Source organism: Manis javanica, chromosome 2 (genome assembly GCF_040802235.1).
Source record: "Manis javanica isolate MJ-LG chromosome 2, MJ_LKY, whole genome shotgun sequence".
In the NCBI taxonomy this organism is placed as follows: Eukaryota; Metazoa; Chordata; class Mammalia; order Pholidota; family Manidae; genus Manis; species Manis javanica.
The window spans coordinates 55,498,036-55,526,004 of NC_133157.1; the positions used below are offsets into that span (position 1 = coordinate 55,498,036).

A 27,969-nucleotide genomic window follows, 5' to 3' on the forward strand; every position below is an offset into this window, starting at 1 on the left:
TATAAAATTTAATTTAACACTTCAAAGTTTACTATTCAGTGATATTTAGTATATTCACAAAGTTGTACAAAAATCACCACTACCTAATTCTAAGATATTTTTATCACCCCAAAAAGAAGCCTATATAACTATTAGTATTGCATCTTATTCCCTGTGCTTCCATTGTCTGATAAACATTAACTATGTGGCCTTTGCATCTGACTGCTTTCACTTAGCATATTTTCGATGTTCCTTCATGACGTTGCATGTATTCTTACTTCAGTTTTTGAATAATACTGAATTTTGAATTCAAAATTTAATAATATTCCATTAAATTACATCACAATTTATGGATATACCACTTTTTGTTTATACATTCATCAATTGATAGACACAATAATTATTTCTACTACTTTTGGCTATTATGAAAAATGCTGATACTAACATTCTTCATGTTTTCGTGTAGTCATATGTTTTCAACATTTTTGTGTATATATTTAGGAATGGAATTCCTAGGTCATAAGATAACTCTATGTTTAATTTTGTGAAGAACTTACAAACTGTTTTCCAAGGATGTTATACCATTTTATTATCCCAGTTGTAATGTATGAGAGCTGTATTCTGGAATATCTGTGGGCATGAGGGTCATTGAGAACTAGGCACTTTTTATTCAAGGCAAGCTGGTAACGTAGAACCACAGAAGTTTCCCTGAGAAATCCCCACCTACACACATCACACATATAGGGAAGTTGTATGTTTCCTACTTCCCTATAGTATACAAAAATAAAGGACAGTGCTTGACTGCTGTATGTTTTCAATAAGGCTAAGTTAAAAGGTTGGAAAAGTGCTTTTTCTATCAACCTTTCTCAGGAAGGAAAGAGGATTTTGGAACAAGCTGGCTGCTGTTCTCCATCAAAAGATTCAGGGTCATATATTTCATATCTTTTAAATTAATGTCCTAGTCACTCCCAAATTTCTAATTCCTACATTTATAAAATGTAAAGCAACTTATCTCTTACCCCTTCTGTAAGCATTGAATAGGGAATTTTTGGCCCTTTTATATTTGTGCTACCCAATCTTCACTCCACAGCTGAAGAAAATTCAAGGTAGTGAGACAGCAGGAAGAAAGAGCAATTTCCTCTTGTCTTGGGATTGTGTGTTAATTGTATGTTCTTACCTTGAGAAGTCCTTGGATGTTTTTATAGTAGTTTTGCATTTTTTCTTGTTGTTCTTATATATTTAGAATTATAGCATTATAAAAATAAAGGCTTTACTGCACAGGTGCAAATGAAGGGACACAGGTTGATATCGATATTTTATGTAAGTGTAAACCTCACACCAGATACTGGTCATTATTAGATGCCAAAGCAGCCACTCAATATAAGATGAAGTTAACCCCTTATTTCACTAGATCAAAAGTCCTGGGATCCTCTAAACATATATGTCAAACATGGCAACACTCTCCTGTTAGAAAGAACATTTATTTGGGAAGAACAATCACCCCTGGCTGTGAGAAACAAATGCCAACCACTTCACATGATTACCAACTTCAGAGCTAATAGTCTTTTTCTAAATGGATTAAAATATTTTCTTTGAAATAGTTCCCCCGGAAGGGAATGGACAGAGTATTCTGGCTTAAAAAAGAGACAACATACCCCAATAACAACAAAACAAACAAAACAAAACTGAACAAAAACATGAGCCTTGCATCTACTGAGATCATCCTGATGGACCTGAAATCTTCAGGATTTTTCTCTTGGCCCACTTTTCCTTCAGTCCTCCAGAGGTGTTGGAGAACATCTGAGTTTTGCTACCCACAAAGTGACTCTAGAGACTTTCTTAAAAAGATCCCCTCATATTCTGGCCTCAGTAATTTGAAAAATGATCTGTCCCTATTTTCTTTCTTCTCCAAAATGTGGAAACCCATTTCCTTTATAGTTTGTATCTCCAGGAGCTTCTGGTCATCAGTGCTAAGGAAACAGAGGTTTTAAACCTCCAGAAACTTAATTTCAGGGTATCTCCAGATGATAGCTTCTAATGAACAGAGAGAAAGAAACTCTTTCATAGCAAAAACGCAGCATAAAGAGATGTTGTGTAAACAAGTCCTTGACAGATGTCTGCCACCAGGAGAAGGCTGACATGGGCAAGCATGTACAATCAATATCTGAGGTGCTTGGGACAGAAAAGTTCAACCATCAGGAGCTATCTAGAAATGAGCTCTCTGGGGAAGTGTTCATTAGCAACGGAATCAAGTCAGACTGAGTCAGAGTTAATAGAGTCTGGAGGTGGAATAGTAGAAATTAATGGGTAGTTGGTGATGTAACAGTCAAATAAATCAGCAGAACCAGTGAGGTGAATATGGTGAGAGACTGATATCCTGAGAGAGTGAGGAGTTAGATAAGTGGGTAAGGTCCAGAGGAAAAGCAAGTTCTAGTGGGGGAACAAGTTCTAGTGACGGAGTGAGTACTGAGGTTACAAGGGAAAAAGCAAGAGAGAGGGGTAAAAAAAAATAGACCAAAATGAATGAGAGATCCAGTGGTAAAAGGGCTGTGGTGGCAGAAAGGCACCCAGTAGTGGTGGTTATAAAGTGTAAAATGAGAAGCATTGTGTCTGAAAGAGAATGCAGTCCAGAGGAAATGTGGTCAGGCCTGTGACTGACTCAGAAAGGCTGTGGAACCCAAAATGGACAAAGAAGGAGCAGCACCTTCTACAGGCACTCCAAACAGAAGACCAGCTATTTAGCTTCCAGAGTCAAACTCTCACACACTTAATGGCAGAGATCTTGCTGTAACTGTTGCGGAAAGTTGTAATCAACAAGAAACTTGCCCAGCTGGCTGAGGAGACAGAGGACACAAGCTGCAGTCAGAAGCAGAAAAGGGACAAAAACATCTAGCAGGTCTGGCAAGGCCACAGTCTCCACATCCCTGACTGCAAAATTCTCCATTTAGACATTACCCAAAAGTTTTATCCCTCATCCTCTTCCCTCTCAATTCCCAATCCATGTCAAAACTAGGAACCCAGAATTGCAGTGGCCATATTAAGAAGAGAAACACAAAAAACAAGGAAAAGACCTTAACCAACCGTTACTGAGAGAACTCAGATCCTGTGGCATGTAAACTGCTTTCAGGTAAGTTCCCCAAGCTGGGAAAATATGAGTAATACGTGTGTGGTGGAGATTAAGCAAAGTGATATTACAGGAAGGAGGACAAGAAGAATAGTCCATTGGAAACAGAATCTTTCAGTAATAGACCCTGACAGCTCCAGGGATCAGGATACAGAGTCAAAAGATCAATGACAACAAAAGCAAGGTTCATTTATGTTAAATGATTTATTACATTAAGCACTTTAATCCATGCTATTTTAGTAAATATTCACAAACTCATAAAAATTTGCACTTAGAAGTCCTGCACCTAAAGCCAACCAATAGTCCTTCCAATACATTTCACACCATCAACCAGTAAGCAAGAGCTATCATTCAATTCTTGGGGGTGGGGCAGAACAAAATCTAAGAACTTCCCCTATTCAGTTATTTCCTTTTTGTGGGTCTCTGCTCTGAGAACCCTGTTTCCTAAGAAGGTCTGGCTTTTGGAACAAATGTCCTCATAGATTATGGACCTGAGATGCCACTGCAGGAGACCTGAAGATTAACTTGGATTCTTCAGGGTTGAATAAGCAGAATCTTACCTTTAAATGTTATAGTCCTTTTCCCCTTCTTGATTTTGGGTTGATGCCTAAAGATAGGGGGAAAAAAAAATAGAGGAGTCTGAAACCTAATTATTTATCTTCTCTCTTTAGGCAAATTCCAACATTTGTTATTCATGAATAACATCGATTGTTACACTGAATTAATCGTTTTTGTTACTCATTTTCATAGCGGATAGGAATATTTTATACTTCTGTGAGTAACTCAAAGAAGGATTTTCTGCTTGTGATCCTCAAGAGACTATTTCAGTTAACAGTCTGAAAACAGATACAAAAATCTCACATATAAACATATGCTGCATCAAATAGAATTCTTCTTCAGGCTAGGAATTAATCTTTAGTATGTGATCAGATGTTTTTAGACACTTTAGTATGGTTCTGAACAAGTTATAAAAACAGAAATAACATGTCCTAAGATGGGAAGGAGACTGATACACTTGGCATGTGTGACTCTATTTTAGCCTATTCATGGTAATCTTTCAGAGAGTCCTGCCATTTCAGGGTTTTCTCATATTTTGAGCCCCCTTTCCAACGTTTAATTGCTTACAGTTTGATGGTCCACTTCAAAGATTTTCTATGGTAGGAAAAACCTGTCCCAAATTTTCTTTACTATATGTTATGTTGCCTTTGGCACTTATTCTTCTTTTACCCTTTGAAAATCAATTTAGTTGTCATTTTCCGCTAGTAGAGCATTGTTGCCAGACTCTTTTAGAATACAAACCAATATGTAGATGCCAATAATCCTACTACTTCACACTCCATGTACCATGTTGAACTTTTAGAAGGAAATCTATGGCTGAATGGACAGTTGAATTGCATTTAAAAATTTTTACATGCCAAATTGAAATGAATGATGTGCTTCACCAGATTCTTGATCGAGAAATAGTAATTTCCAATTTGAAAGCTTGAGACAATGAACTGTGATTATATTATACATACCAATACAAAAAATTAAACATGAATTCAATGGTAAAAGAAAGAATACAAAATTATGGCACTAGGTTTACCTCATAGAAAATATACACTGTTACAAAGAAGAGTTTCTAGAGTAGGTTTTGTAAATATTTTTTATCTGTATTACCATTATTTTCCAAGTCGTACTCTTTCTTAAGAAAGTTTACACAGAGAATTTCAAGACTTTGATATAACAAAATCGTTTTGAAAACCAAAACTTTTTCAGACCACAAAGAAATGTACTATTATATAACAAGCAACATTTCTATTCTCATCTTCCCTTACCAAAAGGTGAACAAATCAAACACCTGTAATGGTGAATATATCATTCAGGTATTAGAGATATATATAAAGATAGATGATATAGATCTAGATGATATAGACATAGATGATATATATGTTATATAGATCTCTAATAGGATTTATTTATAATATATATTTAATATATGTATATTTATTTTATTAATTAATTTTAAGAAATCAGTTTACACAGTTGTGGGGTCCAGCATGTCCAAAACCTGTAGAGCAGGACATCAGACTGGGAACTCAGGAACTGATCCTGCAATCTTGAGAAAGAACTTTTTTCTTTTCTGAGAAACCTAAGTTTTTACTTTTTGATCCATTCAACTGATTGGATGAGACCTAGGCTTATTATGAAAGGTCATCTCCGTAAAGTCACCTGATTGTAGATGTACAAAATACCTTCACAGCAACACCTAGATTACTGTTTTAATACTATAGACTATAAAAATTGACACAAAAAATAATCATCACAGAGTAGATAAGAGATTTCAAGAATGGACCATAAAAATTATAGAAATATATTTCAAACTTGATGATAGTAATAACTAGTGGCTGTTAGCTAACAACACTCTTTGCAGCTTAATGGAATATCTGTCCGCAGCTGACCCAGGAGTTTTCCTTTAAGCTTATAAACACGTGTGAGTACTATCTGAGTACTCTAAAACTGCATTCAGTGTTTTATAAACCAGATATTAGAACCCACAGAAATAAACAAAATAATTACATATCTCAAAATGGAAGAAGTATCACAGACTAAGGACCATTATGAATGCCACAGGTTTATAAAAATTACATCAAGAAGCCTAAAAAGAGAGGCTTATGGAGAATCCTATACCAAAAAACGTATTTAATGCTCTATGCAGAGCAAGAAAAAAAACAGAAAAGCTAATTGCAATTCACGGAGTTTTATAACAGATAAATGAGTGTGCCAACTCCCATTTTGATGATTTATTATTTGTCCAAGAAAATAACCAAATATATTTGAAGCAATAGAATTTACATCTTTTAGAGGTAATCAAAGTTGAGAATGTTTTAAAAGATCCTATGAAATAATACAAGCCATTCTAAATAATGTTCATCCTCTGGACATAGGTGGTTGGAAATGTACACAGGAATTTAACAAAGTATTATTTATAATCTTTAAAGAATAATTGAGGGCATAGTGATATTTGAGTAAGATATAAATCAATACCACAGTAATAATTATCAAAAAATGAAGAATTGATTTTTATATATCAGTGCCACCCAATAGGAATATACTTCAGGGCACATTTGTAATACTAAATTCTCTAGTTGCTATAATAAAAAATAAACAAATATGTGATAATATGAACAATATCATTTATTTAATCCAATATCAAAATAATATAATTTTACATGTAAATATAAATTTGATAATTAGATATTTAAGATTTTTATAGTACTAAATATTTAATATTTGGCAAGAATTTTTACACTATACTATACTACATCTCGATTTATACACTTACTTTATATTGGCTATACAATAGTTGAGTTAAATACTAAAAATTAGTTGCCTTTAATAGTTATATCTGCATTTAAATTTCAAAGTTTGTCCAAGATAATAAAATTTACTATTCCCTTTGCCAATTTATAATTGTTAACATCAAATTCAGAGGACTGTTCAATAAACTGTAAAGCAACTTTAAATTTGGAATATCAATATGTTCTTCAAAATTTTCTTTTAAATTTTGCAGCTAATTTATATAATACTATTGATTACAATTAAAATATTCTCAATGTTGATTCAAATTTAGAATGGATATTTTTCTATTGTGGAAAAATATAAATATTATAGCTGGTTATTAAATTTTGATTTCAGGTAATTAAACATTTTTTTGTTGTAAAGGAGCTTCTTTTCAAATTTATAATGTATTTTCTAGAAATGCCTCAGTATTGCATACTTTGTTTCCTTTTTAGCTTCTTAAGGTAAATTTAAGGTTATCAGTTACTACAGATACTTCTAAAATTGTCATTGACAATTATATATTTCCCTGAAAGCACTTGTTTAGGTACATCTCATAAATTTTGCTTCAGTTTTCATATATTGTGCATCAGTTTTCCCTCATGTTAAAGTATTTTTCTAATATCCATTATGATTTCTTCTTTGATCCATTGTTTATTTAGGATGATGTTATTTTATTTTGACATATCTGTAAATTTCACATTTCCTTTTTCTATTGAGTTTTAGTTTCATTTTTGTGGTTGGAGAAAATAGTTTAAAATATTTCACCATTTTTACACTTTTTAAGGCTCATTTAGTGGACTAACATGGCCTATCCTGAAGAATATCCCATGTCCATTTGAGAAGAATGTTCGTTCTACTGTAGTTTGTTGGGATGTTCCATGTATGATGGTTTACTTAGTTTGTGATGTGTAAGTTTTCTAGTTCCTTTTTTGATCTTCAGTTTACTGGTTCTGTCCATTATCAAAATTAGGGTATTGAAGTTTCCAACTACTATTACTGATTTGTATATTTCTCTCTTAAAATTCCATCAGCTTTTACTTTTGTATTTTGAGACTCTGTTATAATGTGCATATATTTTAACTTTTTTCTTAATGGATTCTTATTACTAAATGTTCTCTTTGTCTCTAGTAACTTTCTTGTGTTATAACCTATTTTATCTGATATTATATAGCCATTCTTTCCAAGGTATATCTTTTTCCATTCACGTACTCCCAAGCTATTATGACTTGGATTCGAAAGTTTTTTTCTTATAGACTGCATATAGTCAGATCATATAGTTTAATTCATTTTGCTATCTCTGAATTTATTTAAATGGGAGTGTTTAATCCATTTATATTTAATATTATTAGTATCAGGTAATTTACATCTGACATTTTGTTATTTGTTCTTTATATTTCTTAGTCTTTTATGTTCTGCTATTCAAATATCACTTCCTTCTTTTATTTTCTGCAATTAAGAGAATCTTAATTCTTTTGTGGTTTCTTTTACTACATTTTTAAAATTTATTTTTATATATCACCCTGGAGATTACAATATACATTTAAATTAAAATGATCTAGATTGTATTAATATCAACTTAATTTCAATAGTTAATAGCAAAATTTTTCTCTATAACTACAATTCCTCCCTTTTCCATGCTGTTGTTGCCATACAAATTACATCCTTATTCATTCTGTGACTATCAATACAGGTTTATAATTCTCACTTTATATAATTACCTTTTTAAAAAAAGTTGAAAAAAGAGCTACAAACTATTTTTTCTTTCTTGGTTTTTGTATTTACTTACCTTAGTTGCCTTTAGCAATGGCTCTTTAGTTTTTCATGTGGATTTGATTTACTTTCTAGTGTCATTTCATTTAACCCTAAAGACTTTATTTTTATTTCTTACAGGTCAATTCAGCTAGTAACATACTTTTATCTGAGAATGTCTTAAATGTACTTTATTTTTGAAGGACAGTTCTTCGGGATATAGAATTCTTGCTTATCAGTCTTCTTTCAGGACTTCTGACAGATTGCATCGATGTTTTCTGGCATTCATGTTTGTTTGTTTGTTTTTGTTTTTGTTTTTTTTTTGAGAGGGCATCTCTCATATTTATTGATCAAATGGTTGTTAACAACAATAAAATTCTGTATAGGGGGTCAACGCTCAATGCACAATCATTAATCCATCTCAAGCCTAATTCTCATCAGTCTCCAATCTTCTGAAGCATAACGAACAAGTTCTTACATGGTGAACGAATTCTTACATAGTGAATAAGTTCTTACATGGTGAACAGTACAAGGGTATTCATCACAGAAACTTCCGGTTTTGATCACACATTATGAATAATAAATAATCAGGTCAAATATGAATACTCGTTTGATTTTTATACTTGATTTATATGTGGATCCCACATTTCTCCCTTTATTATTATTATTTTTATTTTTAATAAAATGCTGAAGTGGTAGGTAGATGCAAGATAAAGGTAGAAAACATAGCTTAGTGTTGTAAGAGAGCAATTGTAGATGATCAGGTGTGTGCCTGTAGACTATGTGTTAATTCAAGCTAGACAAATGCTGGGCATAGAAGCCAAAGGGCATAAATTTGCAAAGAAGTAAAAAGCTAACCTTTCCAAACAATATGGCCTCTCTCTCACCTACTTTATATCTTCCTGTATGGCCCCAGAAGATGACTGGTTAGCCAGAGACGGGTAAGATTCCTTAAGGGAGGAACAACCTAAGACAGGCACAGTCGCAGGAGGGCCATCAGGTGAGAAATTGGGGATCAACAGTGGTGAGGCTTAGAACCTCACCACCCCCTGTTTTGAGAGAAATCTGCATCTGTGGATGTTTGTTTGTTTTTTAGGATATTTCAGCTGTTAATCTTATTAAGCACTTTTTTTAAATGGAATGTATAGCTTCTCTCTTGCTGTTTTAATATACTCTTTTTGTCTTTGCCTTCCAACAGTTTAGTAATGTGTTTCTAGGTGTGGATATCATTGACTGCATCCTATTTGTGGCTAGATGAGCTTTTCAAATATGTAGATTAATGTTTTTCATTAAATTTGGGAAGACTTTTGCCATTATTTAAATATATATATATATATATATATATATATATACACACACATACATATTTCCCTGCCCCTTTTTCTATCTTCCTTAGGAGATTCCCATTATGTCAATGTTGACATACTTGCTAATGTTAGTATACATCTCAAATGTCATTGAGGTTGTATAATTTTCTTCATTCTTTTCTGTTCCTCACACTGAATAATCAATCTCATTTGTCCTATCCTCAATTTTGTTCTTTTGTTTTCTTGCCTGCTCAAACCTACTGTTGACCCTATTTAGTGAATATTTCATTAAAATTATTGTTTTTCAACTTGAGAACTTTTAAAGTACTTTAACAAATATTTTTATACCTTTATTGATATTCTTTATTTGATGGGACATAAAGTCATAATTTCTTTTAGTTCTTTATACATGTTTTCCTTTAGTTCTTTGAAAATATTTAAAATAGCTGATTTAAACTCTTTGTTTAATAAGTCCAAAGTCTAGGCTTCCTCAGACTGTTTCTGTTGATTGCTTTTTCCTGACTATGGACTTTATTTTCTTATTTCTTTGCATATTTTTTTTTCATTGGACATCAAATTCTTCCCCTCTCCAGGATTTGTTTTCATTGCTATTTGTTTTAATTGTTGATGGTAGATTGCCTACTAATTTTTTAAATTCTGTAAAGTCTATATTATCTGTCATGCATGACCACTAAAGTCTCTGGTTGCTTGTATTCATTGCCAGCTAATGACTGGATACAGATTTCTTTAAACTGGAATCAATAAGCCCCCCAGGGGTTTGGCTGAGGAGCCATGTGTGTGTGTGTGTGTGTGTGTGTGTGTTGTAGCACTTCCTGAACACTTAGGCAGATAGTTTAAAACCACTGATTTAGCTTTTACTTCCTCCTTTTTTCATATGTCTTAATTCAGAGATTAGGATATTATCAAATATTTCCAAAAATGCACATAGTTCTGGGCATGCATTAGCTGTAAAATAAATCTTCTAGATTCTCAAGAATATTTTGGCACTTTTCCAAGTCCTTATGTATATCTCACTTGCCCATTTTCTTTTCCTCTTTTAGGCTTCTTTGTTACATTATTGTTTTCCCCAGTATTTGTCCACAACCTCAGGTAGCCATAAGTTTGTTTAACAATTGACTCCAATTGATACTAGGTAAACACTGAGTTGGCTCACATAATGAAAGCCTTGCATGTGGACTCTGAAAAAATTACCAGAGTGGATGAATAATGACGATTTTCTGTGAATGAAGCTTTAAAGGGCTCTACCCCTGTTTTTCCTCCACCAGTGAATGTCAAGATAGTAGCTTTTGTCTTAATTGTGTCCTGTTGACTTTTGAGGCTACCTTAGACCTGGAGAAGGAAATATTAGAGTAGGAAAAGTCAAAATGTTACAAAGCTTACTGTCTAATAACTTTTAACCATTTCTCTTGAATAAATGCTTTATAGATTGCTGCAATTCTTTTATCAAGTTCCAGGCTTTTGAAGAGTTGACTCTAATTTTTTATTGCTTTTATGATTAAATGAGTTTTTAGAGTTCCTTTTTCTGCAATTTTCTTTGACATCACTTTGCTAATTTACAATTTAAAAAAAGGATATTATAAAGCATTCTGGTAAAGGTAAGTATACAGTAAAATTCACAATATTCTATTTCTCTATTACAGTGGTATGTTAATCACTTAACTCTAATATAAAGATTAATAGACAAAAGTATTAAAATTAGCTATAGTTACAATAATTTGTTAATGGATACACAATATAAAAAGAGATAAATGGTGACAGTAAAACACAGAATTGTGGGGATGATAAAAGAGTACTGTTTTTGTATGTTATCAAAGTTAAGCTGCTCTTAGCTTAAAATAGACACATCTACCTATCTATCGGTATGTATACAGCGAGAAAAGATGTCATTAGTAAGTCCTTACCCATCAATAATTATCTTAAATGTATATAGATTAAATTATTCAATTAAGAGCATAAAGTAGCTGTATGGATTAAAAAACAAGACCCAACTACACACTTCCTATAAGAATTTCAACTTCAATGACACACTTAGATGCAAAGTGAAGGGAGATGCAAAGATATTCCGTGCAAATGTAAATCAAAAGATACCAGGAGTAGTCATACTTCGTCAGACAAAAGAGATTTAATAAAAAACTCTAGAAAGAGTAAAAGAAGGTCATTAATAATGATAGGTTAATTCATGCCCCCAAAATGTCAGTTTTAAATATATATGCACCAATGTTGGAGCACTTAAATATATTAGGTAATATAACAGATCTGAAAGGAGAAATACACAATAACACAATAATAGTAGAGGACTCCAATACCTGCTTCAAACAATAGATAGATTGTCCACATAGCAAATTAATATGGAAACACTCCAACTGGGAAAATAATCATATTAATTAAAACGCCCATTGCAATTTACACATTTATCACTATAACTTAGGTTGTCCAAATAAAATAATTAAAAGAACATACTGGAGGCTACATAAATGAATGGATGGGAAAAAAAATTACTCGAACTGAATCAACCCAATGATACAACCTAGATTATTTATGTATTTACATGTAAAGAAGAAATGATGCATATTGCTGACAAGTGCACTATAGCACTATAGTGTAAGTGCCTGACATTAAGCTTTTAAATAAACACCTTGCATAAACATATTGCCAGATGCATGACAGTTACTAGCAAAACAACCAAATAATGAATTATCTTGCCCTCATCCATAAAGGCCCCTCTTAAAGCCCTGAGTAACCTTCACAACTGCTTGAGTTATTCCCCTTCTCCCTTCTCATGTCCCATTTCCTGCTCTTATGTTTTAAATTAACCAATAAAGAATGAACCTATGAAACTCTACGCTTGGACCCTAACAAAGACAGAGCCCCACATCTATGTCTCTCCCTCTCCCTCTTTTCCTTGTAATTCACAACCTTGTCATATGGTCCTTGGGCATGCTGTGTACCCTCCAGACCTGTGGTAACAAATCTTATTCCTCAAAGTTGCCTGATCGGTTTTGCTGAAGTGCATTCTGCAATCATAATAATCACAAAGACCAGTCCAGCCACAACACTGGCCCAGGTAGGATAAATGTCTGTGGGGGATTGCTTTGTATAAAAATATCCCAGGTCTTAGGCTGGGACCTTAGATGCAACAATCTCAAATGTTGCAATGGTAAAGATAAATGAATTTTTACCATAACAATAATGTTGTGTTTAAAGGAAAACATATTTTATACTAGTTTGTAAACAAATTAAGATTAAATAAAATTAAAATCAGCTCCTCAATTGCACAACTGCCACATGTGGACAATGCCTACTATATTACACAAAGCAGATCTACACACTTTACCAGCTTTTCAAATCAGAGTGTACAGAGGAATGTCAGACAATTGGGAGTACAGGAGAGAAAACAAATGAATCACAGTTTACTCAGTTCTTTATTGTTCACCTCAAAATTATAGAATTGGCAATATAAAACATGTGAGAGAACTGTGATCCAAATAACTGCTTCTTCAAAGTATCTGTGAAAAAGCTTGTATTCTATTCACGTTTACATTCAGACAATGAATTGCCATGTATCAAAGTCTTTAATAAAGTAAGTTACTATGGGAGCATACAGATTATTTTAACAGTTTGCTTATTTACTTACAGACAATGAAGTTTAACTTTTGGAGCTGATATTTAAGTATTTAAGTTTTTAATTTATTATTCTTTTAAAGAATATGTATAGGTCTTCCTCAATGAAAAACCATGAACCACCTCCCCAGTCAGGTCTTCTAGGATATGAGCCTCTTGGCTGAGTTTCCCAAAACCTCTTCTGCATGTTACAGATAGTGTTTCTAGCAAATGGTATATGCTAATATTTCATCTTCCAGCTTTTTGCTTAAGTGTTCTGCAATATTTTGTTTAAAATGTAGATTTCATGGCTAGTTTTAATTTGACATCCTGGAGAAATTTGGGATTATTGTTCAAGTCTCTGTAAATAGAACTCATTTTGGCTATAACCTGTCTTTTTATAGAGTTCATGGTCCTCCAGTGGTATTTTCCCACTTCCTTTCTTCCCTCCTTTCTTCCCCTACTTCCTTCCTCCCTCTTTTTCTCTTTTTCCTGTCTCTTTCCATCTCTCTCTCTCTCTCCATCTTTCTTCTCTTTATTTCTTATTGCACTAAGTTAAACTAAAAATGAATCTCCTTTAGTGCAGCACCAGTGTTCTCTTTGTTATACCGGTACACAACCAGTACACAGAGGTAGCTCGTAATGCTCTTGTTTGATTATTTAATGTATGATGGATTAGATCTATATACCAACAATTCAGACAGGAAAAAAAAAAAGCAGTTTGGTTTTTATTGCTTATTTCAAAGGTCTAATCAAGAGTTATTTATAAAATACAATATTTAAAAAAAAGAAGAAAAATATCCTTAGGCCAGTTTTGTTCATGACTTGATTTCCCTGGGATAAAATAGGCCAACCATGATATTATTATAGAGATTTAGTATAATCATAAAATGAAAAATAAAGACTTAAAGGAAAATTCTCAAATAATAAATTATTTGTGCTTTATTTTATATTGAAATCCTAAATTTAGAATTCATTAACTTTCTCATATGTGGCCACCACCATCTACTGTTTGAATAATTAAAATGTAGCCAGGTGTAGGGAATACATTTATCAAAATGTAGCGGGTCATGTTATCTTGTTTTCTGTTTTTTTCATAGGAATATTTAGGCATACAGATCACGCCATTCATAGACTATGTGTGGTGCATTAGTGTGTGTATAAATTTGTCAGCCTTCACACAGTATGCAGCTTAGTTTTAATCACTACCAAGGTAAGGTTTTTGTTTACCAGTCTTTAGAAATTAATCATTGTCATTGTATTGTTAAAAGAAAAAATAATAAGACATTGATGAAGTGGCTTCAATTTGTGCAAAGTGTATAAAAATTAGATTATGCAGAACCAGAGCAAAAGCTTAAATATATTATTGCAGTAAGTTTTTTTTCTGGCTGCTTAATGAAAAGTGGTGCTCAAGAAGGAAATAGACATCTCTTGCAAATACAAAACAGGAAAAATGCTTCCACAGTTACGTTTCAAAGGAAACTCTTTCTATTTATAATAGGCACTCTGCATACTAATTCAAGAAAAATCGGTAAGGTAATATTAATGTCATACAAATTTCTATAGTGTGACTTGCTATTATAAATGTAGTAAAGGGTACATCTCTTCTAATTAATTTGGCAGAGGTGTGCTAAGAATTCAGGTAGATGAAACATTTCTTCGCACTCAAGGAAAACAAATGAGTCCAAGCAAATTAGTTTTAAAAAGGCGACATTTAAAAATAGATACACCCAGCAGATTTACATATATACCATTCCATGTAATAGCTTTTGAAATAAGTTTTTTTTAATTAACTTTCTACAAGGCACTGTACCCATCTAATTTTTATAACAATTCAATGAAGTAGGTTCCATTGTTATCTCTTACTTTATAGATGAATTAATTGATGGTGTGACAATAAGTAACTTGTCCAAGGTCAAAGAGCCAGAAAGCAGCGGATGTATGATGTGACTCCAGAACACAAATTTAAGTCTTTGAACAGTTGCCCTGTATCACCAGTCATTGGGGGAAAATATTTGGTTTGTAATACTTTACAATTGGCATTGATTCATTCATTCCTTTATTCATGCAATAAGCATTTACTGAGCCCCAAGTATGTGCCAAAGAACTAATCTTGGGGGGATAGTGTGCATTCTCGTAAGAAAAATACATACATTAACCAAAAAGTACAAGACATTTCAAATTGTAATTGAGTTTGAGAAGGTTCAGGATGCATGTTTGTATAGTATAACTAACTTTCTTTCAAAGGGTAATGGAAATGTTTGGTATTTTGTCACAAGTTTAAGGTTTTGGATAGTTTGGTTGGAAGTGGGTAAAATTAACACGTATCACTTGAGCATGGAGAAAGTGTGACTGCTGCGCATGCTCCAGGTTAAGCATGAAAAAACAAAGGAGCATCCAAAGCACTGTATACAAAGAGAAAGAGAGCAAGAATGGAATCTAGAGTCAATGGTCAGAAGCAGGAGACAGGGAGAGATCCAACCTCAGAAAGATTCTCTCAATAAAATATATACATTAGGAGGAAATGTGGAGCCAGCTATAAAACCTGTTTTAAGAAGGTCATGGCTAAGGAGCTAAGGGCTCTAAATCATCTTGCCCATTCTCCATTAATATTTTCAGATTATCATTCGGCATGCTCTCGTTCTTCAGCACATTCCTTTTTAAAAATTTCTCTTGACCTACGTACATTTCTCCCACACATTCAAAGAGCTCCCTAGTATATCATACAATTCCAATTATGAAAATTTTAAAAGAATAAAACCTAAACAGTATAGTATTTAAACCTAAACATATATCTGGCAAAACTATTTGAAAATAAAACAATAGAATGCTTAATAAAGAGGATCATTTTAGCACCAAGGAAGGGTGAGGCAGGGAGTAGAATGAATACAATCTGTGATTAACAGAGAAGGGCTTTCAAGCTAATGGAATATTCTATTTCTTAACCTGAGTCATAAAAATCAGAAAGCAAATGATCTTGAAAGTTTAGGAATTTGCACTTGAAACTAAAAGCTATAGGTAGCCATGGAAAATTTTTAAAGAAAAACATAGCAACATGGCCAACATATTTCAGTGCACGACAACATATAATATTGTCTGTATCTGGGAAGGCACTATATAAATGTCAAAAAAATATAACACATATATATTTATATATAGACAGAGAGATAGATAAATGATAGATAGATAGGCTTTCTGCTGTGTAGTGTCCCAGGTTTTACATAACTTAACTATTTAATCCTTATAGAATCCTACTGTAATATGTAATTTATGCAAAAAATTGTGATTAGAGTTCCCTAATATGGGCAAGGCTGAAATAATACACTGGGGCAGCAGAATTCGTACAACGTTAAGATATCTGTAGGTATTATATATATTTTATATAAATATTTAGTCCCAGTAAAATGACAGTATTAACAACAATCATATTTAAAACACTTAGAAAGATGATTAGTAATAATTAAGTTGTATATCTTCCTGTGTTTATATCTCTGATGATTAAGAAAATTAATACTGGACTTCCCTTCCAAATAAGATAGTATACACGTATATTTTTTTGATCCTCCTCATTATGCAATACTATAAACCTGGTAGTAATGAAAGAGACAATGACACTGAGGGATACGAAGCTAGCAGGCACAGCTGGCAGAGAGACCAAACTATACCACTGATCCAGGGAGCTTATTTAATATTGCATCAGTGGCCTTCTTCCTGCAGGGAGCAGGTTGGCAGAATACAGTTAAAGTTAGTGTCCTAGTGTGGGAAGCCTCTTATTGGATGGTAAGGCTCTCCTGCTGGCTCAGGGACACCTGTCAGGAAGGGGACACTGATAAGAAAGATCTCACTATGCTGAGGAACACCAGCAGACCCTGGCCTGGAGAAATCTGTTCTCCCCCCTCAGGCAGCACCGTCAGTGACAAGTGGGAGCCCCAAAAGTACAACATAAACCAACCAGACAAGAATAATATCACAAAGCCTCCAAAAATTAAGCTGCCACTGTAAGCACAGCCCACAAAAATAAGCTAAGACCCAGGTGCTAAACCTCTGCAGGGTGACTGGCTGCTAAGATATTTAAACAAGACCCAGAATCTCTTAACATGATAGAGAAAATGTCCAGGGCACATTATCTTCATACCAAGAAACAAGCAAATTGCAACTTATATGAGAAAAGACATTCAATTAATGTCAATGCTGAGATGAATCTGATGGTAGAAATAATCTGACAAAGAAGTTGAAATAGCTATCATAAAAATACAGCAGCTATCATAAAAACACTTTCTTGACATGAATTTGAAAAAATAGAAAATCTTAGTAAAGAAATATGTTAAAAGAAAAAAACAAATGGTAATTAGAGAACTGAAAAAATACAACAGAATAAAGAACACTCACTGAATGGGTCATAGTACAGGTAACAGAAGACAAAATCAGTGAACATAAGGGAACAACACCAAATTCAGCCACTCTGAACAACAGAGAGAAAACAGACTAAAATATAAAATGAGAAAAACCTCAGATATCATGGAACAGTACACAATATCCAACATTTATATCATTGAAGTACCAGGAGAGGAAAAATAAAGTGGGCTTGAAAGTCTGAAGAAATAATGGCTGAAACTCTCCAAATTTGGCAAAAGACACAAACCTACAGATCCAATAAGCTGAGTGAACCCAAATCTGATGATCCCAAAGAAATTCACTTCAAGACACATCAAAGATATACTTTTGAAAGTAAAAGGCAAAAATAGTAAGTAAATTGAAAGCAGCCAGAGAGAAGTTATGGATTACCTTCAACAGGAATTACCTTTAACAGAAATAATCATAAATTTCCCATCTGAAACAACATGACAGTCAGCAGGACATAATGAAGGAATACAATTGCAAACACATTAGTCTATAGCTTGAAAAAACATCATTCAATAATGAAGGGGAAATAAAGACAGACTTGAATAAAGGAAAGTTAAAATGGATTCTTGCCACATTGATTTTGACATTGTTTGTAATCAATTATTTGTAACTGAAATAGAGTAAGTATGACAGTTTTTAATGTTTTAAAATATCTGCAATTTTCTTTTCCTTTCTTTTCTTATTATAAATAAAATGGGAAAGTTAAAACATTTTTCTTTGATTACCATGTGATTTCATTTGCCCTGTTTGCATATATGTATCTTTATACTTTTCATTATTTTGTAGAACTTAAATATTTAGAGCTACATACATAAAACTACCTGAAAGCAAATTAAAATAGCAAATCAAAATTTTCTTATAGTGAATATAAACTTAATGCAAGTTTACAATGCTTTCAGGAGAAACAACAAACTTAACTAGAGTATAAATATATGCCTTACACTTGCAATGTTTACTAGAATTAACAGATATTTTCTCTAAAGAATCCTCACAATGCTCTGAAGTAAAAGTCCCAGTGTGACCAGAGGAAGCAGGATGGTTTAAAAGAATTTGAGCCTTATCTTAGCCATATAAGCCTGGCCTAAATCCTTGCCCAATGCTTATTAGCCTGTATAACTTTATACAGTGAATTTAACCTGTGTTTCATAATTTCTTTACTTGAAAATGAGAAATAAATATTTATTTTCTATGTGGATGAGAATATTACATGGAACAATTCATATAAATTTGTGCTGAATGTAGTGCCTGGCATATTTCAGACACCTAAAATGGATTAATAAAGGGTAAACAAATAAGAAGACCTAATCTCAGAAAAGTTATCTGAATTGTTCAATAATCAGGATAGAATATGATATAACTAGTACTAATATAAAATTACCATAATTTCCTTAGCTGTTTTATAACTCTAAGAAAAATGGGAATTATTGCTTATTTTCAAACAAATTGCAATTCCATTAAAGCCCCTTTGAAAATAGGTATTGACGAAATAAGCCTATTTTAGCCATCCTTGGATCATAAAAACTTGCAGTTTCTTAGAGAGAGGAATTGCTTAGCATATGTTAGGTAAATTCATAAATGAATAAGTGAATATATTACTTTATAAAAAAACATAGTACTCAAATAGGACAAAATTAGAATGAAATTCTGTAACATAGTCAATTTTTACATAGCATTTAGTCAATCATGAATGCAGATAAATGCACTACTTTTTATTATATTTTAAAAGACTTAGTGGTTTTCTTATAATATTATTGCTTCTTCCAAGAAGATTCAGAGTTCATTGCAACTGTGTATAATTTCTCCCTTCAAAATGCACTCATGAAGTGCAGCATTTAAATCGGTAGTACATGCATCATTTTTCATGGTCGCTTTAGGATTAAATCTCCCTATATGATGCCTTAAGAAATATTGCCAGCTCAGCTTCAAGGTCATAGGGTAGTTACTGGGAGATTAGAATTCTGCACGAGTGGTTGAAAAATAGGCAAACGTTAAGATTTCCAGTTGTTGGTATAATAGGGCTTTCCTGAAACATGAAGAGTCTCTTCCATGGCTAATGTATAAAAATCACTAAACGTTTACACCCAGGATAGTGTAAGGAGCTAATACTAGAAGGCTAAAGAGATTTAGAATACAAGAGAGATGCATCATACAACACATTAGTTGGACAAACCAAAAATAACTCAGTACAGGAGTATAGTTTCAGATAACACTATCTAGAAGACAAAGGACAATTACAAAGTCCTTTGATTTGTATCCATAATACCTAGCACAGTGATTGACACATGAAGGGATTTAGTAATAGTTCAGGAATATGTCATGGATTAACCTTCCCTATTATCTTAAATTTTCTTCTTAAGTCATTTTTCTGTTTAGTTTAGAATGAGTATTCAGTTCCTTGGCATAGATTCAACAAATTGTGTAGGGAATAGAAAGTCATTTTTCTTTCTTTTGACAAATGAACAAGATATTAAAGCAAAATACCTAATGACATATACTTGATAACATTGATTTATAAATGGCTTCCTCTTTTTTAGTGCCATGAATGAGCAGAACAGGCCCATTGCAACCCAATCTATTCTTTTGATGTGTTCTTTTGCTTTTTGTGCAATCATTACTTTGTGTCAGGTTTCTAATTATAGGGAAAGGACTTAGAAACTGGTAACTTATAAAAGCATTTTATAAAACATTACACCTAGTTTTCTAGTAAAGTCTAGAAATTGTTTTTGACAAAGGGATATACATATTTTTCATCAGATACTTTCATATATATAACCAATGATACTGTGGGGTTTTTTGGCCCCAAACTACAAGTAAAAAGCTGAACAGACTGAAAAATTAATCAATATTTTTGGATCCCTAAGAGAGACATGGATACAGGGTAAAACCCTGCCCCCAAACTTGGAGAGCTAGGTAAATACAGGTATTCAAGTCTTAAACAGAGGAGAGACTCACCAACAGAAACCCCCACAGGAACCAGGGCTTAGATTGATGAATTGCTAGAGGCTCAGTAAAGACATGTCCGAAAATTAAAAACTCTAGGAGGACCCAGTCATAGGGGGAATCCCCACAATAATGTGAGATTTACCTCTTGGAACTCTATTAGGGTTCCATAGTAAATACAAGAGAAAAATCCCCATAAGCATCTAGTAGGAGGAAAGGAAAGAAACCATTTTGAAATATGCCATAGCATTCTATTCTTCTTAATAAGGTCTATTTCAAGGGAAAATTAGTAAGGAGAGCCTAAACTATTATGTCCTAAACGACCTGTGGATGGGAAATACCCGACTCCAGTTGGCTCTCGTCTGTGTGGTACCAACACAAAAATAGACACAGAGGTTAATGGAACAGATAGAGAGCCCAGTAATAAAATCATGCCTATATGGTCAATAAATCTATGACAAAGGGGGTAAGAATATAAAATGGGGAAAAGAAAGTCTCTTTAATACATCGTGTTGGAATAACTTGACAGCTACATGCAAAAAATGAAACTCGATCAGTGTCACATACATGCACAAAAATAAACTTGAAATGGATTGAAGACATAAATACAGGACCTGAAACCATAAGACCTAAAAGATAACATGGGCCATAAACTCATTAACATAGGCATTAATAATTTCATTCTGGATATGTCTCCCTAGGCAAGGAAAACAATAACAAACAGGTAAACAAGTAGGACTACAGCTAACTAAAAAGCTTCTGCACAAAAAAGGAAATCATCAACAAAACAAAAAGCAACTTGCTGAATGGGAGAATCTATTTGCAAATGATATATCCAATAAGGGGCTAATATCCAAAATAAATAAAGGACTCCTACAACTAAATACAAAAAAAAAATACCCAAAAAACAAAAACAAATAATCCAATTAAAAAATGGGCAGAGGGCATAAAGAGACATTTTTCCAAAGGAGAGATACAGGTGGCCAACAGACACATGAAAAGATGTTCCACATTACAAATGAGATATCACCTCAGCTTATTAAAATGGCCCTCATCACAAAGTCAAGAGCTAACAAGCACTGACAAGGATGTGGAGAAAAGGAAACCCTTGTTCACTGTGGGTGGGAATGTAAATTGGCAAAGTCATGAAGGAAAATAGTATGGAGCTTCCTCAAAAAGTTAAAAATAGAATTTATATATGATTTAGATGTCCTATTTCTGGGTACATATCAAAAAGAAATGAAAACAGGTCTCAAAGAGACATCTGATTTCCTGCTTACTGAAGCACTATTCACAATTGCCAAGATATGAAAACAACCTAAGTGTCTGTCAACTGATTAATGGATAAAGACAAGCTTTACACCTAAAAGGGGTAGAGAAAGCATTTACAATTATGTTCTCTAAAGTAACTTATGTTCTCTAAAGTAAAGAAAAGGGAAGTCAAGGCTTAGAGTTAGGGAAAAAATGCAACGTTTAGTCAAACTAAGAGGAATATTAAGGCACTCGGTTAACACTTAAAAGAACATTTGGTCTTTATTAGGATGTAATTATTATTAGGATCTTTTCAGAGAAATAAAATAGTTTGTCTATAGTCGCAAAAATTTAATTCTTAAGTCAGGTTTATAAAGCAATGACTACTTGAATTTAACATCCAGGATTTTAACCTCTATCCTAACCTGAATTACTAACTATAGGGAACCACTTTTAATGTGTCACTTCTAGGCATCTGGTCTAGTGACTTGCACTTAGTAACTTCTCTTTTATTAAATGACGTTTTAGGTTATAAGATGGGCTGCCTTTGGAAAATAGAAATGTCAGTTGGTATTTGTTGAGACATATCCAGAAAAGATTTCCATAATCAGAAGCTGTTTTGAGCAGGGCATTCCAGAAATTTACTTGATATTCCCTATCTCTCCTATCTCTTCTTTGAAATAATCTCAAGGAAATCAATATATTCCATGTTTAATCCTATCCCTAAAAGCCAAGGTAATCCTAGTGAATAAAACTCAGACCCTAAAAAGGATGACAACATTGGTTGTACATGGAAAGCTGTCAGTTAATACACTCCTTGTTTATTTTATGCTTCTTTGGACAAATAGACAGAACCAGTACAAAAATTAAATCATTCAGTTCCCTTAGTTTTTGATTCTGGAGTTAGGTATGAAGCAGAAAAACTGGAAGGAAGCTTTACTCCGGGACTGGCAACTGAGGGCAAGCTATAAACAAATGGATTAAAAAACTGTGAAATGCAGCATAGGTATAAAAAAGCACACACTTCATATATGTACAGTTTAATGAATAGTCACAAAATTGAACACTCCTGTACCATATCTAAAGGAAAGTATGCTGACAGTCTCAGGGATTTCCAACTTGTTTTTTACCTCTCAAGAGATTGACAGGTTCATAAGAGAATTCAAACTCTCCGGTCTTAATCTGAGTGAACATTTCTAGCTGTATTTTACTGAAGATCTCCTCCTCATTATTTTGACTATTCTGTCTATGAAAACCAAAATCTAAAATTCTCCTCCACTAGTTATTTCTGTATTTGTAAAGCCTCAGGAGTATCCTTGACGGTCCTGTTACAATCAATGTTCTTTTCCCTCTATCAGCAGAATCAAGCTGTTATTTTGAAATTAATTTATGTCATCTTCCTTTGCACTATTCACTGAGATTCATCTTGTCACCCATATCTCACAGTGTGACATCTTGTCAAAGCCATTTTGCTGCAAGCTTTTTGAAACCAATTTCACAAGTCAAATGATTGGTCTACATACTAAGAATAAAAATTTCACCAGTCAGCTAAAACGTTGCTGTTGTCACTTTTAATGAAGTTGTCCTGTAAGAGCACAATACCCAACTCTGATGGACACATATACATATACAGGTATAAGACAGGTTTAAATGAATGCAGCCTTAAATAAAAATTGGAAGTGATTGCACATTTAGATGAAGCTAATTTAATAAACCAATAAAAATAACTCCATATGATAGAAATTATATTTCTGTGATTGTTTACTGTTGTCATGTCTACCACTTGATAGAATTAGGAGGAAAGTTGGCAGTGAAATGTTATGGAAGATGAGTGAGTTGTCATCCAAGACAAGAATGCAAAGGCAGCACTCTCTCCATTTCCATCAATCAGAAGGAAAATTCAATTCCCTTGCATAAAGGTCTTTCCTCTATTAGGTTATATGGAGGTTATTTTTTTAATTTGCAAATTTCTCAGATTAAAGGACAGCTGTATACTCTCCAGAGTCCTTAAATAAATATTCTGATATTCTAATGTATTCTTAAAGATATAAACCATAGACAAAGGGGGGGAAAAATCACTGGGAGGTTAGCCTGACTGGAGTAAAAATGTAAATGAAATGTCTTAAGGATTCTTTCACCAAATGAACTCAATTGAGTCTATTTGCCTCACTCAGTACAAAGGAAAATGAGGCACTTTATTTTAAATGGTTCATTTGAGCCTTTATTCTTGGTCAGGAACACAACTTTATTATATATTTATGCAGGGATTTACAATTTTACCTTATTTTTAGGTAGTGTTTTACTATTGTCAAAGTCCCTGAAGAGTATAATCACTGTGTAAAAAATGAGAAACAGCAAATATCATGTGTGACAAAATCAGAAGATTCTCTTTCTGGAATTGTGGAGGTTAAAAACTAGCAAAATATACTTAGGTTGGGCTTCTATCTCATGTAATGGGGTAAGGTGCTCTATAATACTCATTAGGGAATTATAATGAAACATCATTACTATAATTAATGGTGTTACATAATTATTTAAAACAAGGACTATTAAATCAACAATGTGCAAGTCTGTATAGGATCAAGAAAAATAAGATTTTGTGTATAATATCTGTGTCAGAGTAGCAAAATTGAGTTTCTTTAACTTTCTTTTTAATTTTCTTTTTCTTGAGGAGGAATTGGCAAACTATGACCATGTCACATACATTGTCAGCTGCTTTTATATTTTTGCTTTCCAGTCTTTAAGTATTTTTTGAATTTTTAATGGTCATATCTGAAATGGTTACATTCTTATACAATAACCTAAATTTTCTCTTGACCCTCAAAGAGTAAAATATGTACTAATTGGCTTTCTAAGAAAGTTTGTTGTCCTCTGTTTTATCAAGTATGTGATTCCCTTTAAAAGCATCATTCTTGTTTTGCTGATCATAGGGAAACCATGTCTAAATTATCTCATATAATGAACACTTTCTTAACAACTTAAGTTCCTTTCTGCCTTTTGTTTCCCAAGAGATTTTTAAGTGATTAATAGAAATTTAAAGATGTGAAATAATTTCTGCATTCATTAAGATGATCATATAACATTGTTCCTTTAATGTGAAAATGTGGTGAATTATATTAATTTTTGTTGAGACAAATTTTTTAAGATTAAATGTTATTTCACAAGGACAAATTATGTATTATTTTAAAATAATTTAAAGAAGGTTAGCTAAAATTTTATTTAGAAGGTTTTGTAACTAAGTTGATAACTGAAATTAACCTTTAATTCTAATTCTCAGTCTCACTCTCTCTAGTAAACAATATACTGTACTTATCCATTTTTTTCAATACTCACATGAACCTTATGAGACAAACTTGGAGTTTTAAAAATTTGTCTTTAATTTTTTAATTAAGCTTGCCTATCATATGAATTAATCATTTCTTGCATATTTGTAACTAGTCAACTATACAGATATTTGGGCCTGTATTTTTATTGGGAGACACATTTTCTTAACTGTTGCTGTGAAACAGCGTGGATTTTAGAGAAAATATTTTTATGCTTCTGCATAGCTAGGGCTCTCTGAAGAAATTTTACTGAAATATGGAATTTGTCATAAGGTTAAAGTCATAGAAGTTAACTTACAACTGTATAGACATTGAAAACTCCAAAGAGGTTTACCTAACTACAGAAGTATGTTTTTACATTTTAATGGAAAAATAAGTCACCTTTGATTATAAAGGTTGAGGTAATGGTTGCATATTTTCCCTGGAAAGGTTTATTTAAATTGTAACGTATTAGAGTACAAATTTCCAAGAAGACTCCCTATGATGGATACAGGCAGTCAGCTGCCTATATTTTTGTATATGAGTACAAAAACTAATTTTCTCTATTCCCTGCATACAAGCAGATTTTGTTTGTGTAGGATATTTGACCTGGCTATTATCAGGTGAATGTTAAATGTAAGAACTTGAGACCTAAGGGCACAACATGTTTATTATTTGCAATAATGTAAGTAATTTTAAAAATCTCTGATTTAGAAACCTCATGTGTGCACTCAGGACAAAATAATGAAGATGAATATTAAAAACTTAATATTCTGCTATAGTAATCAAAACAGTATGGTGCTGGCACAGACCTATAGATCAATAGGAAAGAATAGAGAGCCCAGAGATAAACCCATGCATATATTGTCAATTAATATATGATAAAGGAGCCATGACTATACAATAGGGAAAGACAGTCTCTTCAATAACTGGTTTTGTGAAAACTGGACTACTACATGTAAGAGAATGAAACTGGATTACTGTCTAACTCCATACCCAGATGTCAACTCAAAATAGATTAAAGATCTGAATATAAGACATGAAACCATAAAACTCTTATGAGAAAACAGGTAAATATCTCTTGAACATAACTATGAGCAACTTTTTCCTGGACACTACTCCTTAGGCAAGGGAAATAAAGAAAAAAATAAACAAGTGGGACTACATCAACCTAAAAAATTTCTGTATAGCAAAGGACACCATCAGCAAAACAAAAAGGCAATCTAAAGTATGGGAGAATATATTCAGAAATGATTTATTTATCCAATAAGGGGTTAACATCCAAAAGATATAAAGAACTCATATACCTCAACACCAATAAAAACCAAATAACCTGATTAAAAACTGGGCAGAGGACCTGAACAAACATTTATCCAAAGAAGAAATACAGACAGCCAACAGGCACATGAAAGATGCTCTACATCACTAATCATCAGGGAAATGCAAATCAACATTACAATGAGATATCACCTCACCAGATATCACCAGTTAGAATGGCCATGATCCAAAAGACAGGAAATAACAAGTGTTGGTGATAATGCGGAGAAAAGAGAACCTTCCTACACTGTTGGTGGGAAAGTAAATCGGTGCAACCACTGTGGAAAACAGTATGGAAGTTCCTAAAAAACTAAAAATGGAAATACCACATAGCTCAGTAATTCCACTTCCAGGAATTTACCTGAAGAAAACAAAATCTCTGATTCAAAAAGATATATGAACCTGTATATTCACTGCCACATTATTTACATTAGCCAACATTTGGATATAACCAAAGTGCCACCCATCAGTAGGTGAATGGATAAATAAAAAATGGTACACATAAATAATGGAAAATTATTCAACCATAAAAAGAAAAGAACTCCTTCCATTTGTGACAACATGGATGGACCTAGAAGGTATTATGCTAAGTGAAATAAGCCAGGAGGATAAAGACAAATACCACACTATTTCTCTTATTTTTGGATTCTAAAAACAAAACAAAAATGAACAAAATAGCAGTAGACTCACGGACACTGAGAAGTGACTGGCAGTTACCATGGGGAGGGGTTGGAGTATGTGGGTGGAAAGCATAAGGGGGATAAAGAGGCACAGAAATTCTCAATCATAATATGAGTTGGTCATGGGGATGGTAGTACAGCATGGAGAATAGAGCCAATGATTCTGTACCATACTCCTAGGTTGACAGATAGTAACTGTACTAATGGGGGTGAGGACACTTAATAGTATGTGTAACTGGTGAACAACTGTGTTGTATACTTGAAACCAACATAAGTTTGTATATCAATGATACTTCAATAAAAAAGAACAAAATTCTGTCAAAAATTCTTGTGGGGATTTTTTTGTTAAAATTCCCTTAAACCTGTAAATAATAAGGGGAGAATTGACATCTTTGCTATGCTGAATCTTCCAATCCATGAATGTACATCTCCCCATTTATTTAGGTTTTCTTAGACTTCTTTTAATTTTTGTTGAAGTGACTGTAAATGGTACTGTATCTTTAGATTTCCACACATTCACTTTTCATATACAGAAATGAAACTTTTAAATGTATTGATTGTGTATCCTGAAAAATCTCAGAACTTATTTCTAAAAGTTTTCTTTTGCAGAATTCTTATATTTCCTACATAGCCAATCATGTAATTTACAAATAAAGACAGTTATAGTTCTTCATTTCTAATGTATATGCATTTTAACATATTTATGTCATTATATCTGAAGTGTTTTTCTTTCAGATATCATACATCTGAGATTTCTTTTTTCCATTCTGAAAACCTCTGTTTTAACTGGAATATTTAGATCATTTATGTTAAAGGTTTCTTTTTTCTTTAATGTTAGAACATACCTCTACCACTATATTTGTTTTGTTTTTCTGTTTTAATCCTTTTGTTCCTCCTTTCTCAACTTTCTCTAGGATGAGTTTTAAGGATTTCAACAGAAGCTTTTCTTTAAAATTCTGTCTTCATTAACT

At 32.9% G+C, this 27,969-nt stretch overlaps 1 long non-coding RNA gene across 1 annotated transcript in view; it reads right to left on the minus strand.

The window, feature by feature from the left end:
* The window catches only part of LOC140845028 (uncharacterized), a 165,307-nt gene that overhangs the window by 86,049 nt on the left and 51,289 nt on the right, over positions 1-27,969 (minus strand). The window contains exon 2 of the long non-coding RNA XR_012123641.1: positions 3,664-3,710. This is a non-coding gene — a long non-coding RNA (uncharacterized lncRNA). The remainder of the gene's footprint in view (positions 1-3,663; positions 3,711-27,969) is intronic.